Genomic DNA, 18,712 nt, shown 5'->3' on the forward strand with positions numbered 1-18,712 from the left:
TCGGTCTCACTCATTCACCTCAAGCCCCGGTAGTTCTAGGTCATCCATGCATGACCCAATGCAATCCGCATAGCGACTGGTCAACCTGGAGGACAGCCAAATGGAGCCCGTCTTGCCATGCCAACTGTCTACGGCAGCCCCATCACCTAAAGAAACTACCGCGACCCGGCTTGTTTTGGAAAGTCTTGACTTGTCCCTCGTCCCCACAGAGTGTCATGACTTGGGACAGGTGTTCAGTAAAAGCGGGCCCTTTCCCTGCCTCCGCACTACCCAATTGATTCTGCCATCGGTCCTCTCCCCGGGACCCCGCAACCCTACAGTCGCCTTTTTAAACTATCCCGACCGGAGAGAGAGGACATGCAGAAAAACATTAGCGCGTCCTTCGCGGCGGGCATTATCAAGCCTTCATCCACCCCGGTAGGCGCCGGTTTCTTTTTTGTAGAAAAGAAAGATGGGACGCTTCACCTTTGTATCGAATGCCGAGGCCTAAACAATATAACATTAAAGAATAAGTACCCTCTACCCCTCATTAGTTCAGCATTTGAACCACTGCATGGAGCCACCATCTTCTCAAAGCTGGAACGTCGCAACGCCTAGCATTTAGTCAGGATGGCAGGAGGACGAAAGGAAGACGGCCTTGAATACACATATTGAACACTTTGAATATTTGGTCATGCCGTTTGGCCTTACCAGTGCTCCTGCCGTTTACCAAACCCTGATCAATGACGTACTGAGGGAGATCATCAATTGGTTTGTATTTGTTTACCTTGACGATATCCTGTTATTTTCTAGCAGCCCGCAAGAACACGTAGACTATGTCCGTCAAGTCCTCCAGAGACAGTGGGAAAACCAGTTATTTGCAAAGGTGGAAAAATGCGAGTTCCACTTCCCTTCGGTCAGCTTCCTAGTCGATATCATTGAAAGACGGCAGGTAGAAGCTGACCCCGAGAAGATCCGGGCAGCTGGGGAATGGCACAGACTCACGACACGCAAAGAACTTCATCCATTCCTGTGGTATGCAAATTTCTACCGCGGATAAATCAAGGACTGCAGCCGAGTGGCGGCCCCTATTACCGGGCTTAGCTCGCTTACCACATCGTTTTGCTGGGACTCCGAAGCGGACTCAGCATTCACCGAACTGAAAAGGAGTTTCACAGCAGCTCACATCCTGGTCTATCCGGACGCATCCCGTCAATTCATCGTTGATATAGATACCTCTGCGCCGGGGTAGGAGCGGTTCTATCCCAACTGGCAAGTTCGGACGAAAAGCTTCACCCCTGCGCCTTCTAAACTCGCCGACTGTCCCCCCGCCGAGCGGAATTACGAGGTGAGGTATCAGGCACTTATCATTGTAAGCGGAACAAGTGCGACAACTGCCCTTACACTTCCTCCCTCACCACCATTCAGGGTCCCGGACAGTCCTTCCAGGTGAGGCGACACTTCACCAGTGAGTCGGCTGGTGTGGTATATTGCGTCCGGTGCTCCCGGTGTGGCCTTTTATATATTGGTGACATCCAACGCCGACTTGGAGACCGTTTCGCTGAACACCTACCCTCTGTCCGCCATTCATCAATGGATCTGGTGTTAAAAATGTGAACGTCTTTAAGTTGCTCGGTATCAGCATGAGCGAGGATCTCACGAGGTCTGTATATACCGGCTACGTTGTGAAAAAGGCACTACAGCGTCTCTTTCACCTCAGACGGTTGTAGTAAATTTAACACGGATCCCCAAATCGTAAAGACTTTCTACAGGGTACCATCCTGTATGGATGCATCACTGCCCGGAATGGGAACTGTAATTCCCTCAATCGTAGGAATCTGCAAAGAGCGGTGCGGACAGCCTAACGTGTCTGTTGATATGATCTGCACAGTATTCAGGGCAGAGACAGGTGTGAAAGAGCACCTGAAGGATCGTTGGGGACCCGCGTCACCCCAATCTCAAACTGTTCCTGCTGCTACCATCCGGGAAAGAGTACGGCAGCTTTAAAGCCGGCACCAACAGGCTCCAGGACAGCTTCTTCCACCAGGCCATCAGACCGATTAATTCTCGCTGATATAATCGTATTTCTATGTTATATTGACTGTCCTGTTGTACATACTATTTATTACATATTGCTATAAGTTGTATATTGCACATTTAGACGGAGACGCAACGTAAAATGTTTACTCTTCATGTATGTGAAGGACGTAATTAATAAAGTTCATTGAATTCAATTCCACGGACGAGACTTCGCAGTGTAGCAGTCGAATCACAGACGGGAATATGTGCAGATGCTGGAAATCCAAGCAACATACAAAAAATGCTGGAGGAGCTCAGCACACAGGCTGCTTCGTGATCCTGAAGGAGGGTTTCGGCCTGAAAAATCGAATGTGTACTTTATTCCACAGATGCTGCTCCACAATTTTCTCTTCTACTAGAGAAAATAAAGCACTGGATCACTAGCGTCCCTGGGTGGGCTCGAACCACCAACCTTTCGGTTAACAGCCGAACGCGCTCACCGATTGCGCCACAGAGACGACTATTTAAAAGAGTACGAATAAATGATAAATTGCAATTGAAGCGCAATTTTTTGTTATAGGTGCATACTGTTTAAAAAAAAACAAAGTTCAATACAAGCTGCCGCCAGCAGAGAATATAGCAGAGGATGGTTTCGATCCACCGACCTCTGGGTTATGGGCCCAGCACGCTTCCGCTGCGCCACTCTGCTACAGGAAATATAATCAGTTGTTGAGCCTGAATGCTGCGTGTTTTCGTGTGTATGTATGCGTTTCTGTCTGTGTCCGTGTCTGTACATGTCTGGGTCTTGTTCTGTGACTGTGTGTTTCTGGGTCCATTCCGTCTTTTTCCCGTTTCATACCCACGTATTCACTTTCTTTTGTTGATTCCCTGTTTCTCCTCTTTCTCGTTTTCTCCACCTTCCCTACTCTCTGATCCATCCAGTTATTATCTCTCTGTGCCGTTTTTACTCTATCCCGTCTTGCACCTCGTTCCCGATATTTCGCAACAGAAATGCGGTTTAAATTATTTAATTGTCCTGTCGGACAATTCATCCCACTGGGTGCCTCTTTTTTTAGAAAATAACGATGTTTTCACCCGAGGTGCCATTGACTTCCTAATCCTGTCTTGATGATTGAAAGACTGTCGGAGTTCCTTCAATGTTGAAACAGCAGATGAACTGGTGAAGTGGAACTCGCGACAATAATGTACTGCAAACGCTGACATCAAATGCAACAATTCCTCCACCGGGATTAACTGTTGCTGTCCTGTTCAGACCATCACAGCCGGACCAGTTAGTGACGGATGGGGAGATGTGGAGGATCGCTGAAGCTCCTCCCCTCCCTGCCACACGGGGCGGTTTTTCCATTCCTCCACCAAAGCTGTGTGACTGATACAGTAAAAGTCGGGTTTTAACTCTCCCACGTAGGACGGTGTAAAGACAGACTGGCAGTTGCTCTTTCCGTGGCCAGCTGAGTTACTCTAGTATTTTGTGAATGTTGCTCGGAATTTCGCCGTCTGGGATTTATCGCCGATTTTTCAATTCACAGGCACCAATCTGGACTTCGTTACATACAAGCATACGATTTCTCATTGAAACATATCTGGGTTGTCAAACGTACTGGAAATCCTCTTTCTGAGTCACCAAGCACAAAGAGCGAACATTGAACGGTGGAAAACAGAAGTCGGAGGGGATATCCAGTTTCTGCAGCCTGCTCCGCCATTCAATCCGATCCTGCCTCGATTTCTCGAACTTCTGCAAATGCCACCCTCTCCCTTCACCATTTCTCATTTCCTGTTCCGTTTCTCACCTTTTCTCCTTGCCTGCTCATCGCTTCCCTCTGAAGCTCCTCCTACCTTTGCTTTCTTCCATGGCCTTCTGTCCTCTCCTATCAGACTCCCTCTTTTCCAGTCCTGTATCTCTCTGCCAAACAACGTCCCAACAGTTTGCTTCACCCCAGACCCTCCCAGTTTCACCTATCGCCTTGCTTCTCCTTTTCATCCCTCCTACTTTTAATTCTGCTAGTCATCTTCTGAAGGGTCTCGTCCCGAAACCTCGACTGTTCTCTTTTCCATAGATGCTGCCTGGCCTGCCGAGGTCCTCCAGCATTTTGAGTGTGTTGGTCCGTGTCTTCTATCTCACTTACCACACCAGTGAACCTATTTTCACATGACATCTTCCCAAATCTTTGATCAAGTAGATATTCTGAGAAGTGTTCTTATATTGTAAAAATAATATTTCAATTGATTATTGAATGAAATATATTAGCACGTACCAAAACAAGCCACAGAAAATGTACTTAAAATAACTTTTTTGATTAAATAAATTGTCCCTTTCCCTCCCAGAGACAGATCTTGATATGAGTTGTATCTCTGGTTTTGTTACAAGGACGTGGCGGTGGAACGAACCCAAGTGCTGAACAGGGGAGCGGAGGCCGAGTCGGGCGGCATTACGGTCGTAGAGAGCGCCGAATGGGTGCCAAAGGAGTGTTTAACCGGAGTCTTGGTTTCAGTAGAGAATTCAGGTGCGATGCTAGACTCAGAACTGTTAGTGCTAAGAACATTGGAACGAGGTTACTCGGACACGAGTCGACCAACGAACTGACAGCTTTTTGCTGTGATCACGGGAATCTTATACTGCTTGGGCTGCTGGAAAGCAGATGTTTGTTGTTAGTGGAGCCTGGGAATGTTTGGAACTAAATGAGGTAATTGAGGCCCAATTCCTGATGACTTTATCCAGGTGTCAGAAGGGACCATGAGAATACCCCCACCCAGACCTCAATGGGAGCCTCTCAGCAATCCTCCAGCCCTATCTGGACGGTCCAGATGAAAGTCCTGAATGAGGGAAGGGTGTAGGATAAAGGCCCGGTGAACCCAATAACGCTCTTCTGGACCGTACACTTCCCAGTCCACCAGGTGTTGTAACACTGCCCCGAACATCTAGTAGTCGTCGGACTACATCTAGTCGTCGTCGGACACATCCTGTGTCGCCTTTAAAGCATTTGTTTAGTTTATTATATTTTCGCTTTAGTAATTCGTTTGTTATCGTTTTCTAGTTAAAGTTAAGATTGTTTGAAGTTAATTCGTTGTCTGTGATATGTCGCGGCATGCGAGGACGCCACACCCGGTTCCACCGCGTCTTGTGGGAAAATACCGGTTTGGAGAAATGGGAAGGAGGGGGCTTCTGTGTGTGCAGGATCAGCCCTAGAAAAGTTTTCTTTCTACGCACTAGAAACATCAGTGAAGCAACGCCGTAAGTTCATGAGATAATCGATGTGTTGAATTAAAAATATTAACGTTGATTTTGTTAAGAGTAATGAATGTTGATAAAGTTTATGTTTTGGATACTTAAAGATTTGCGGATAGTTTGTATTCAAGTGTATTTAAATTCAGTTGATGGCGTAGGTAGATTCTGACTGTATGTTGCACTTTACTGTGATATAGTTGTTGTAGTTTTACTTTCGCAAGTATTTATTATGTAAATGTAATGTCAAGAAGAAAACAAAAGAGTGAACAGTAAACGGTTAATCTTATTGGGACCGCCTCATTGACTGGCTTATGCTTGGTGTTTACTTCAGAGTTCTTCTACACCTGTGCGACAACACTAAAATGGCAGTTGGTTGTCAATGAGAAAGGGAGGATGGGGGAGTCTCAGCTGTTGGATACAAGGGGCTGACGGAAAATGGCATCAAGTGAGACATATGGATAATTGGGTGAATGTGCATGGACTTGGCAGCTTTAGGCGGACCGCTGTCGGATTGATAATCCTATCGTCCTTGAATGGTCCCAGGAAGCGAAGGGCGAGTTTCCTATGTTCGTTTCTGAGCGGGATGTCCCTGGAGGAAAGCCACACCGTCTGACCAGCTTGGTACTCCGGTGCCAAAGTCCGCTGTCGGTCGGCAGTCTTCTCATTTCGATTCGTTGATCTGAGTAGGGTGTCCGTGTTTTATCTGAAATTTTAAGTCACGCATCAATATGGTCCCGAACCGACGGTACCGCAATCACTACTTCTTGCGCGGGGAACAGCGGGGGCTGGTAACCGAGTGAGCTCCCGAACGGAGACCTCCCACTGGCAGAGCTCACCCGAGAATTGTGGGCGTACTCAACCCGCAGGAGGTGGTCGCTCCAGATCGACGAGTTATTTGCCGTTACACAACGTCGCGTCGCCTTCAGGTCTTAGTTGACCTGTTCCGTCTGCCCGTTCGTCTGGGGGTGGAAACCGGATGACTGGCTGACGAATCACCTAAGGCTTGACAGAAGGCCTTCTATACCTGCGAGACGAAATGGGGACCTCGATCGGAGACGACGACCGCGGGGATTCTGTGGAGGTGGAAGAATCGTCGGATGAGAAGATCTGCGGTTTCTTGAGAGGAACGGAGGGCAACAAAGTGGACTGCCTTGGAGAATAGATCAACCTCGGTGAGGACAGTGGTATTTCCGCGGGAAGGGGTAGACCGGTGACGATGTCTAGGGCGATGAGTGACCAGGGACGGCCAGGGACAGGTAGAGGACGAATAAGACCCGCAGGAGGTCGATGAGAGATCTTTCCCCGGGCACAGATGGAACAAGCCGAGACATAAGAGCGGGTGTACCCCTTCATGGACGGCCACCAGAACTACTTCCTCAGGAGATCCAGGGTCTAATCACTCCCGGGGTCGTCGGTGAACCGGGATGTGTGCCCCATTGGAGAACCTGAGAGCTGACAGAGACGGACACGTACAGGAGATCGCCGGGTCCATTGCCAAGGTCGGGGTCGTCCCGCTGTGCTTCCTTTACATTGGCCTCGATCTCCCAAGTGAGGGAGACCGCCACGCAGGATGGTCGGAGGATAGTCTCGGGATTGAAGGCGTCATCCTGGGAGTCATGCTGGCGGGATAGCGCATCCGGCTTCCCGTTCTTGGATCCTGGACGGTACGTGAGGGTAAACTTGAACCGTCCAAAAAACAATGCCAAACGAGCCTGGCGAGACTTCAACCGTTTGGCGGTCTGAATATCGCCGAGGTTCTTATAATCAGTCCACACCAAAAACAGGTGTTCTGCCCCCTCCAGCCAGCGCCTCCTTTCTTCCAGTGCTAGTCTGATCGCCAGCAGATCCAGATTTCCCACACACGAGGAAATCTGCAGATGCTGGAATTTCACACACAAAATGCTGTTGGAGCGCAGCAGGCCATGCAGCATCTATAGGGAGAAGCACTGTCGACGTTTTAGGCCGAGACCCTTTGCCAGGACTAACTGAAAGGAGAGATAGTAAGAGGTTTGAAAGTAGAAGGGGAAGGGGAAATAAGAAATGATAGGAGAAGACCGGTGTGGGGGGGGGGGGGAGGTGAAGCTGAGAGCCGGAATGGTAAATGGCAAAAGGAATGCATACCTGGAGAAGGGATAGACATATCAGAATGGGGATGGGATGTGGAATTGAAATGTGTGGTCACAGGGCAGAGGGTTGAATGTCTCAAGCTATCCATTCGAAATAGGCTGCCGTGGCTATATTGTGTTCACTTTCCAGAAGTGGATGCGTGAACTTGACTTCACTAGAAGAGAGATCAAGTCAACCAGCAGGGCTGTCACTGAGGCACAGAAACAGGATCATCATGGAGAGGACCAAGTACGTCCAAACGGGAAGATAGTCGGATAGTGTATCCATCGTTTGCAAATCCCTCAGTAGTTGCATAGACACCTGAAGAGTAAACTATTTGTTGGATGGAAGAGACCAACAACTCTGATAGAAGCAGATGCCAAGTTGTTAAGCTCACCAGTGGGGGTGGTGCTTTAGCACTGCAGGCCACCACCTCAAGGGACTTTTGATCATCAGCGGTCTGAAACACCTGAGGACAGGTGGCAGATCATCTGATGACAACACTGTTGATAGCTCAGGTCCATTAACATCTTAGTCCAAGTGTATTTTCCAATCAGTTCTAGTTCCATCTCAGTAAGGTTTGTCTGGGATTTTTGTGCACATAGTTCTCTGTGGGCCTATTCATGGAATGGTTTGTTGGTAGGAGTATTTTTAAGTATTTCCAATCTTTGTGCCTTAATGATGAGAGGGATATGAGATTTAATGTTTATAATATTGCAGAAACTGCTGGAGATTTAACTCCAGTTTCAAGCATTCTGGCTGGAGTGCGTGATAGCATGGGTGATAAAACATTGGGGAGTGAGAATTATCCTATATTTTCAAGCTTGTGTTTGGAGTTATATAGGCGACAGGTGTCTGCTTTTGGGAGCTGGAATTTTGGTAAAGCAAACTGGGAGAGTTTTTACGTGATGAACGTCGATCAGGGCTAAACATTGTGGATGATATGGGTTTCTGCAATGAATGGTTACATCATATTATTCATCACACTGCTGTGTAAGTGACTCCTGGTAAAAATGCCATCAGTAGGACGAAGAGAGTAGCATGCTGGATGGAGGACTATGCAGAGGCAATTAAGGAGAGAAAAAAGGTGTTTTGGAGAGTTGAGTATTATCACTCTCAGAGTGATCTTATTAATTATGAAGGACCACAGGTTGTGGTGAGGAAATTGGTTAACTTTCGGAAAGAGTTTTACTGGAGGTCATCTTGTGATAGTGTTGACACAATATTAAACTTAGAGATGTTTGGGGAAAGATTAAGAAAATTGTGGGCGTGGGGATACATAGAGTTAATAACATTCCACTATTGATTAAGGAAGGTGATTGTTACTGAAACAGAGAAGGTTGAGTCAGTGGCTTAGAAATTTGGTGAAATTCAATATAATTTAATTTTAAGAGCCTAAATGATGTAGGGATGAGGTTTTAAGTGATACGCTGATGTGTTGGAAGACGTTTGCAGCGATGAGAGAGATGTAGAGTTTTCTTTGTGCAAATTTAAGAAAGTTTTTAATAGTACAGGTCAGACTGCTCCAGGAAAGGGTGATATATGTTATTCTATGTTTAAGCAGATGCCTTCCAACTTTTGAGATAATATTACCATTTTGGATCATATTTGGAGCTTAGGCCATCTTGGCTCCTCAGAGAAAATAGTCCAAAACCTGGAAAGGGTCATGGAATTCTTCTAGTTATAGACCAACATCATTTAGGTAAACATATGGAACATATGGTAATCGAACAATTGAGTTTTATTTTGGGAAAGAAAGATTATATAGCATTTTATCAGTGCAAATTTTAAAAAAGCTGAATGACGTTATGTTTGGAAGATGATATTAGGAAATCACAGGTAAATAATAAGTTGCAAAATGCAGTATTTTTCCAAAGCTTTTTATGTATGTTCCAGGCCACTAAGGGTGGTTAAGTTATATTTGGGGTTCCATGTGCTGGAGAATGAGACCCCAGCTTGTAGCCCTTATTGTTTCATATTATGACTAAAGGTATTTTCTCTGAGATAGGTACGGAGGTGGGGAAATCACATTTTGCAGATGAATTGATCTTAATGGATTAGAGGAAGAACATTCTGTTTAACTGTATATGGAATTTGATTCATGATTAATAATGTTGAACAGTGGGCGAATAGTTGTGGTTTTAAGCTTTCTGTAGCTAACAATAGACCTATTTAGTGATCCATATCATTCTCAATATCAATTGATTTGAAATTTTATTGTCCAGCTCTTGAATAAGTGGCAGTGGTAAGATTTTGCCTCATGTAGCTGGTTCATGAGCCGACATGGAAGCACCAGCTGTGTAAAATAATTGATAAATGTAAAGGAGCACTGCAGATCCTTGGGTGTTTGTGTACGTATTCTTGGGGCACTACTGGCCCATTACAGTAACACTGAGGGGTGGGAGGAATCGATGCTACCAGAAATCCACCAAGCTGCTGATCCACAAAATTCCCTTCCAGCATCTGTTGCAGAAGATCACGCAGGACTTCAAAACCGATCCACGCTTCCAGAACTCGGCCATCAAAGGCCGGCAGGAGGTCAGCGAATCTTACCTGGTCAGGCTCTTTGCACCATCCACACCAAGCGAGTCACCCCTGTGCCAAAAGACATTCAGATGACCCAGTGCATCAGACAGAAGTGAGCCTAAGCCTGGCCTCGGAACCAAACACATCAAAAGGATCATTTGAGAGCCATTGTTTTGGCAGATGAAAGGGCTGTCACATCCTGCTCATTACACTATAGCAGAGTTGACACAGATTATCCCCGACTTCCCCCTGTGGGGGCTTTGGGATTGTTTAATGGGGAATCCCAGCTCTCACACAAACTGACCTACTTGTTTTGCTCTCAGCCTATTTCACCACCACATCGATGACGCCCTTTAGCATAAAACCACCCTCCACACAGCAATGACTCCACCCATCTCACACTCAGTGTGAACTTACTGCTCACGGTCCCTACATCCACTCCCAAATCACTCAGCCGTATCACAAAGAGCAAAGGTCCCAGAACAGATCCAAGTGAAACTGCACGTCACCAGCATCTGATCACAAAATCGCCTTCTGCCATCACTCTGTCTCCTACTGCAAAGACAATTCTGGATCCAGTTTACTAAATGGCCTGACTGAGGACCATATGGACCGTATCAAGAAACTCCGTCTGTGATGACAGACCTGGGTGAGGATGATCAGCACCAATAAACTAGTCTGTGTCAGACGGGAGACCACATTGAGTAACTCCTTCACTCCAAATAGGAGAAAAATAAGTAAGTTGTAAAGAAATAAAAATTCCAATAAAAGCTGCAGATTCTGTAGTAGGAAGGAAAAGCAGAAAACAGGATACTCCAGACCTGTCAGATCACCACCTCCACCGAGAAAACATTTGGAACTGTAACAAAGCAGGGCATTATTGCAAACCTGCAAAACTTCAAACCATCAGGCAACATCAAGAAGGTTTGGTGAAAATGACTGCACATCTAACAAGTACAATCGAATTGTTGGAGCAGTAACACCAACTGTGGATAAAGGGATCCAGGTACGCTCTGAACTGAGATGTCCAGGACATGTTGGATGAGCTGCACTTCACAGGGGATTGGGAAATTGTGAGCTGACCGTGATTTCCAAACTTGCTGATGACAAGCAGAGATGGGCACTGAGTTGTGAAGAGCTGTGAGGAGTCAACAAAGGGTGATATAATTGGACACAGGTCTGGCAGCTGCGATATTGTGGGGAAGGGAGGCTGTGAACTTGTACAGTTTGACAGGAAAAATAACTAATACAAGGCACTCTCTAATTGTTCAAAGACAACAGGGACTCGCGGTGCAGAGGAAACATGGAGATCTGCTGCATCATCCGCAAAATCCATTCGCAACTCCAGACGGAATTCGGAATGTGAACATAATGTATCTGATGAAGGGGCTTCGGCCTGATACGTTAACTGTGTTTCTCTGTCCATGGGCGCTGTCTGACTGCTGCGTGTTTGCAGCTGTCTCAGTGTTTTACTGGAATGTCAGAATTACCATCTTTGAAGTAGTTCATTGTTCCAGATTACAATTATTTAGTTTTAGGAGATTTTAGCAGTAACTCAGTGTTTTTATGTGTCAGTACTCCAGAGTCATAGGTCTTAACTTTACAAACTGACCATTATTGAAGCTGTGCATCTGAAGGTTTATCCGAGCCCTGTGTTTACGTTCTGTTGCGGATAAACCATTGGAAACTGGTGGTTGTGGGAGAGTGAAGAGGAGCTGGATGACGAGAGGCCGCTCTCGGCTCTGTCTGTCACTCTGCCTCTGTCTCCTCCACTCTGCGCGACTCGCAGAGTTCCGTCGGTTGCCTTGGATTTCCACCACCTGCAGATTTTCTCCTGTTTGAACATTAACAACGCGTTCATTTCACCGTTTCCATGTTAACGTCTGTCTCCCAATTGTATCTTTGTTCGAATCTGTGTTTCTGTGTGTGTGTGTGTGTGTGTGTGTGTGTGTGTGTGTGTGTGTGTGTGTGTGTGTGTGTGTGTGTGTGTGTGTGTGTGTGTGTGTGTGTGCGCGCGTGTGTGTGGAGGATAGTAGGACAACCCGAGACGGGGTAAGAGATTCCAGACTTGGAGAGAAGCGGAAGTTTTTCCCTGTTCTGTTGTGTTTTTCTGATGATTGACTGCAGTTAAAAAGTACATTTAGGCTGCATTAGATATTCTGTCAGACGGTATGACCCTCCATCCTTGCGGGTTCTTAAATCCCAAAGGGTGGGACATGTTTCTGCTTCTCGTAGCGGGAAATAGCGATATGCAAAATGCGGAGGTAACGTGAATATTGGGATTGTGACGTTGGTGCTGAGGCAAGATGCTGCAACTCTGCGCCTGCTCAGAGAGCTGCCTATTTTGATTCTCGGGTTTTACAAAAGGCCCAAGAATTTCAGAAGGTGAATATAGCGAATAACATTTTTCATGCTGAAGCTGCGAGAAGATTTGATTCGACTACATCTGATGGGCGTCGGGTTAAGACAGACAACTACAGGGATTCAGATGGAGGAAGACCGTGGAGTGAAGTTCTGCAAGCGGGGAGTGTGGGAGATGTGAAATCTACTGAGGTATTGATTTTGTTCAAATTTTAGATTTTCCTGTGGCTCTATGTGCTGCGATTAATTGAAAAGTGCAGGTGGAAAAGAAATCTGGTAGACTCAGAATAGTGACGGATACAGCATGAAGCTACTTGGGATTAGTGGGCATTACTCCAGAGCAGGTGCATGAAGTTCTTTAGACTAGAGAGTAGATTCAGAGAATAATAGTAGAGGGGAATTCCCTATTGAGTGTGATTGGGAAATATTCTGTTGGAGAGTATTTGGCTAAGGGCTGATGGGGGAGATTGATTGGGTAGTGGAGGGAATGGACCAGTGGTAGAGAATGGTTGTCGGATGGTTTAATTGTTGGAAGGTGACTGGGATGGGGCTGTTAGTGGAGGGTGATTGAGGGATGAAATTAAATGAATGTGCTGGTAGCGGAAGGTAATTGTACACAGGTTGCTACACATTGATTTTTCCCAATCAACTCACAGTTCTTCACTTGAGTGAAAGACGGTTGTTAGTCAAAGACTAGGAATTTAAATACTCTGTTTTTTGCTCGCTTCAGTGTTATATCAGTACAGGAAACTTGTAGCAATCACATATATTGTTTACGATTCCAGGTTAATAGGTTGTGGGGAATGATAGACACACAGCTCTGGGGGAGAGAGTGCCTCCTTTGTGAAGGAGGGTTTATTTTGAAGAATTCTGCCTTTTCCAAAGAATGATAAATAGATGATTATTGAATGATTATATCCACGCCTTCGGATCAAAATTATGATTTTTTAAATATATTGCAGGCCTGGAGCTTCTATCGAATGTTTGGGGGGAATGTTCTATACTTACTCTTGTAAAATTATTTTTTTTGTGATGACTTTCAGACATATCATGGTCCTGGCCAGTAAGACTACAGAAGCAAATGGAATGTCAGTAGTTGAGTTTCTGGAAGAGTCTGATTTAGTCTATTTAAATGATGGAAGGGAGGTAATAGTGGATGTTGGCAATGGTGGGGTTCTTGTCTGGACTTGACTCTTTTCTATGCTTCATTAGCTGGACAGTATGAGGGATGTAAAGGCTGATGGTATGGTTTGTGAACATCTTCCAGTCTTGCGTACTGTAAGGGTCAAAGTTCACTGTCAGAAATTGAGTTGCGGTACTAAATGGTGTTTTAAGAGAGGAAACTGTGGACAGAATCCATTTAATGTAAAAATCCACTTCAAGCTGCCTTATAGCATTCCTAATAAATCTCCTTGCTATTGCTCTTTTCTTCATGAAAGCTTCTTGCATTAACCTACGTTTCATTTCATGTCCTCTGCACGTAGCTGCAAACAGGATTATGAACAGCCCTTTCTGCCGACAATACCTCTGCTGACTCTGGTGCACCAGGACCGCGTAGCGATTTGCATGACGCTGTTACAGCTCAGGGCATTGATGTTCAGAATTCAGCCTTTGCATTTTCTTCAAAGAGCCTCTGTCTGTCGATTGTGTCAGTTTTCTTCACCTTCTCCTGTTTCTTCCCACAGTCCAAAAATGTACAGAGTAAGTTAATTCATGATTCTCAAATATCCTGTGAATAGATTACGGTTCAATTCGGTTTGCCAGCGCTTGCTGGGCAGTGTGGCTCAATTTTATCTATCGATAAAATTATATAAAATACAATCTAAGTGTTATCCAATTTTCCCTGTACTGATCCACAGAACACGTGGGAAATCTCTTCTACACCATTCCAAAGTGTCCACGTCCTCGCTGTGATAAGGCAAACAGAGCTGCACACTTTACTCGGAATGTGGCACAGCGAAGTATTTGTACATGTTTCTGCCTGATCTACATCCAGTTCTGTCTGTTTGACAACCTTCCTCGCCACCAACAACCGATCCAATATTCACGTCATCGGTGATCTGATCAGCCTGTGTGTATTTTAATCTGATCAGACAGAGGCCCCATCACTGATCACTGTGGGCACACTGATTACATAATAATCCTGAATTCCTTTGGGCCAAATGGAGATAAACAAAAGACACCATTCAAAAACTCAATGGCTCAAGGGAGGTTACATTACTTATCACAAGAACAGCGTTTGGTTCAAAGGTTAGGATTTGTTGTTCCAGAATCTCTGCTCCAGAATACCTTCCCACACTCTAACTCTGTAACAGAGATTGACAGATACAGAATCAATCCCATACTCTCACACTGCACCAGACACTGACATGTACAGAATCAACTCCACACTCTCACTCTGTGCAGACACAGACAAGTACTGAATGAACCCCACACTCTCACTCTGTGCAGACACAGACAAGTACAGAATGAACCCCACACTCTCGCTCTATAGCAGACACAGACCGGTAGAGAATCAACCCCACACTGTCATGGTTACTTCTGATACCTGGCTGTTTTCCTGAGGAACTAGGCCTCAACCACGTCGTTTAGTTCCCAATCATTCCCAGGTTCCACTAACAACAAATTCCTGTTTTCCAACAGCAATTGCAGTATAAAAATCCTGTGACCACAACAAGGAGCTGCCAGTACTTTGGTCGACTCGTGTATGATTAACCTCCTTCCATGGTTCTTAGGACTATCAGTTCTAAGTCTAGCATCGTTCCTGAATTCTCTACTAAAACAAAGACGCCGGATAAAGACTCCCTTGGCACCAATTCCGCGCCCGTGTTCAACAATTGGGCATCGTTCCACCGCCACGTCCTTGTAACAGAACGAACTGGCCACGATGAACCCAGCGGACACGGATTCCGTACAACAGGCCCTGTTTAGCCAGGGTAACCTATTTGGATCTCACGACCAACTACTTCGGGAGATCACGGAAAACATTCGGACACTAACCACGAATGTGCAGAAGGTCAGGGAAAAAGTGGACCGGGTCTCCGCTTATTTTTCTCTGTCCCGTCCAAGAACCCCGGCTATCCAAACCGCACCGCTCGGGATGGCATCGACCCCGGAATCAACACCACCATCCCCTCAAGAGCCGTATGTACCCGAGCAGGAACCCTACGCCGGGAACCTAGGTACGTACCGGGCCTTCCTGTTGCAATGCTCTCTAGTCTTTGAGCTGCAGCCACGTACCTACTCTTCGAATAAATCAAAGTTTGCTTACATCATGGGGCTGCTACGAGGGGATGCCCTGGCTTGGGCAACCTCGATATGGGATAACCGTCCAGTGGTTTGTTCCTCCTACTCCTCCTTCGTCGCGGAAATGAGGAAAGTCTTCCAACAATCCACTCGCCGTAAGGACGCCGCGAAGCGGCTGCTTACTCTTGGTCAGGCTTTGTGGAGTGCGGACAGGTATTCCATTGAGTTCCGGACCTGAGCCGCAGTCTCCGGGTGAAATGACGAGGCCCTGCGAGAGGTGTTTCGACAGGGCCTCTCGGGTCAGATAAAGGATGATTTGGCCGCGAGGGACGACACGGACTGTCTGGACTCTCTGATCTCGCTAGCCATTCGATTAGATTATCGGCTTCAGGAGCGTCAGAGAAGAGAGAGAACTAGTTGCCCCGCTCCTCGGGGAAGAGCACAGTCCACATTAGCAGTCTCAGCCAGTCCCCCTTTCACCAGCTGCTCCAAGTGTGGCTCCTGTTACGACTGTCCCCGCCCCCCTGGGGGAGCAATCTATGCAGCTGGGACGGAGCCGTCTCTCCCCTGCCGAACGAAATCGAAGGTGGAGAACTGGGGTTGCTACTATTGTGTACAGCCAGGGCATTTACAGGTCACCTGCCCTCAGCGGCCAAAGAGGGAGGGCTCAGCAGTGAGAAAGTGAGCTCTGCTGAGCCGAATGATACTCCCTTCAGCACCCCAGACTCGGATGCGGATCCCGGCAACCGTGAATTATCAATAACAGTCCCTGGCCCTATTCGCTTTGGTGCATTCCGGTTTGAGGGCAATCTGCTGGACGAAGAGATAGCCACCCAGGCCGGAATACATCGCGAGCCTCTAACCAACCTACTGGTGGCCCGGGCCCTGGACGGAAAACTGTTGGCTCGGGTCACCCACTATACGCCATCCCTGATCTTGATCTTATCGAGCAATCATCGGGAGGAGGTACGATTCAGTCCCATTCATTCACCACAAGTCCAGGTAGTTCTACGGTATCCATGGCTGATCGAACACAATCCCCATATCGACCGGTCTTCGGGGAGGTCTACGGCGGAATGGAGCCCGTCTAGCCATGCTATCTGTTTGCCGTCCGCCCTATCTCTCAGAGAAGCTACAGCGACCCCACCTGTTTTGGATCCCCTTGACTTGTCCCGCGACCCCACAGAGTACCATGACTTGGGACGGGTGTTCAGTAAACAGCGGTTCCTTTCCCTGCCTCCGCAGCGCCCATATTATTGTGTCATCAACCTTTTCCCCGGGGCCCTGCTACCAAACAGTCGCCTTTTTAATCTATCCCTACCGGAGAAAGATGCCATGCAGAAATACATTAGCGAGTCCCTCGCGGCGGGCATTATCAGACCTTCATCCTCCCCGGTAGGAACCGGTTTATTTTTTGTAGAAAAGAAGGACGGGACGCTTCGCTCTTGTATCTAATACCGAGGCCTAAATAATATAACAGTTAGGAATAAGTACCCTCTACCCCTCATTAGTTCGGCATTTGAACCACTGCGTAGAGCCACAATCTTCTCAAAGACGGACAATCGCACCGCCAAACATTTGGTCAGGAAGAGGGAGGGGGACGAACGGAAGACGGCCTTCAACGCACCTCTGTGACGCTTTTAATAATTGTTCATGCGGTTTGGCCTTCATCAATGCTCCCGCCGTTTTCCAAACCCTGATCAGTGACGTACTGAGGGACACCATCAATCGGTTCGCTTTAGTTTACCTTGACAATATCCTGATATTTTCTGGCAGTCCCCAGGAACACGTACACCATGTCCGTCATTTCCTCCAGAGACGGTGGGAAAAGCGGTTACTTGCAAAGGCGGAAAAATGCGAGTTCCACGTCCCTTCCGTCAGCTTCCCAGGTGATATCATTGAAAGCGGGCAGGTAAAAACAGACCCCGAGAAGATCCGGGGAGTAGAGGATTGGCCCAGACCCACGACACGCAAACAACTTCATCGATTCCAGGGGTTTGAAAACTCCTACCGCAGATTCATCAGGGACTGCAGTCGAGTTGCGCACCTCCCACCCCACCCGCCTTACCACGCCTGCCACACCGTTTAGCTGGGAATCCGAAGCGCACTCAGCATTCACCGAACGGAAGAGGCGTTTCACCACCACTCCCATCCTGGACCATCCGGACCCAACCCGTCAATTCATCGTTGAGGTTGAAGCCTCTGACTCCGAGGTAGGAGCGGTCCTATCCCAAAGGGCAAGTTCGGACAAAAAGCTTCACACATGCGCCTTCTGCACTCGCCGACTGTACCCCGCCAAGCGGAATTACGACATGGGGAATCGGGCACTTGTCCTTCTAAGCTGAACAAGTGCTACACCTCCCCTGACACTTCCTTCCTCACCACCATAGTGGACCTTCATAGTCCCCCATAGATAGTCCTTCCGGGTGAGGCGACACTTCACCTGTGAATCTGCTGGCGTGGTATACCGGAGCTCTCGGTGCGGCCTTTTATATATTGGTGAGACCCGACGCAGACTGGGAGACCGTTTCGCTGAACACCTGCGCTCCGTCCGGCAGAGAAAGCAGGATCTCCTAATGGCCACACATTTAAAATTCCACGTCCCATTCCCATTCTGCAATGTCGATAAATCTCCTCCTCTAGAGTCAAAATGAAGCCACACTCAGGTGGGAGGGACAACAACATATATACCGTCTGTGTATCCTCCAACCTGATGGCATGAACATTGATTCCTCTAACTTCCGTTAATGCCCTCCCCTTCTTACCCCAGCCCTCATTTATTTAATCCCCCCGCCCTTTTTTTCTCTCTGCCCATCACTCTGCCTGTTCTCCATCTCACTCTGATGCTCCCCTGTCCCTTCCTTTCTCCCGAGGTCTCCGGTCCCATGGTCCCGTCCCTTCTCCAGCTCTGTATCCCTTTTTCCAATCACCTTTCTAGCTCTTTGCTTCAACCCACCTCCTCAAGTCTTCTCTTGTCACTTTGCATTTCCACTCCCCCACCTAGTTTCAAATCTGTAACTATCTTTTATTTCAGTTAGTCCTGACGAAGGGTCTCCACCCGAAACATCGACAGTGTTTTTTTCCTATAGATGTTGCCTGGCCTGCTGCGTTCCACCTGCAGAACACCCGCTTGTGGTGTGGACAGATCATCAGAACCTGGGGTATATTCAGACCGCCAAACGATTGAACTCCGGCCAGGCCCGTAGGGCATTGTTTTTTGGGCTCCCTAAA

The 18,712-nt window shown here is 47.2% G+C and overlaps 2 non-coding genes across 2 annotated transcripts; both read right to left on the reverse strand.

The window, feature by feature from the left end:
• Positions 1-2,442: 2,442 nt before the first annotated feature.
• Positions 2,443-2,516, reverse strand: trnan-guu (transfer RNA asparagine (anticodon GUU)). Its single transcript has one exon. It is a non-coding gene; the product is annotated as a tRNA-Asn (tRNA).
• A 119-nt stretch (positions 2,517-2,635) lies between these two features.
• On the reverse strand, positions 2,636-2,707 carry trnam-cau (transfer RNA methionine (anticodon CAU)). Its single transcript has one exon. It is a non-coding gene; the product is annotated as a tRNA-Met (tRNA).
• Positions 2,708-18,712: the final 16,005 nt, after the last annotated feature.

The sequence above is a fragment of the Hypanus sabinus genome, chromosome 31, assembly GCF_030144855.1.
Source record: "Hypanus sabinus isolate sHypSab1 chromosome 31, sHypSab1.hap1, whole genome shotgun sequence".
In the NCBI taxonomy this organism is placed as follows: domain Eukaryota; kingdom Metazoa; phylum Chordata; class Chondrichthyes; order Myliobatiformes; family Dasyatidae; genus Hypanus; species Hypanus sabinus.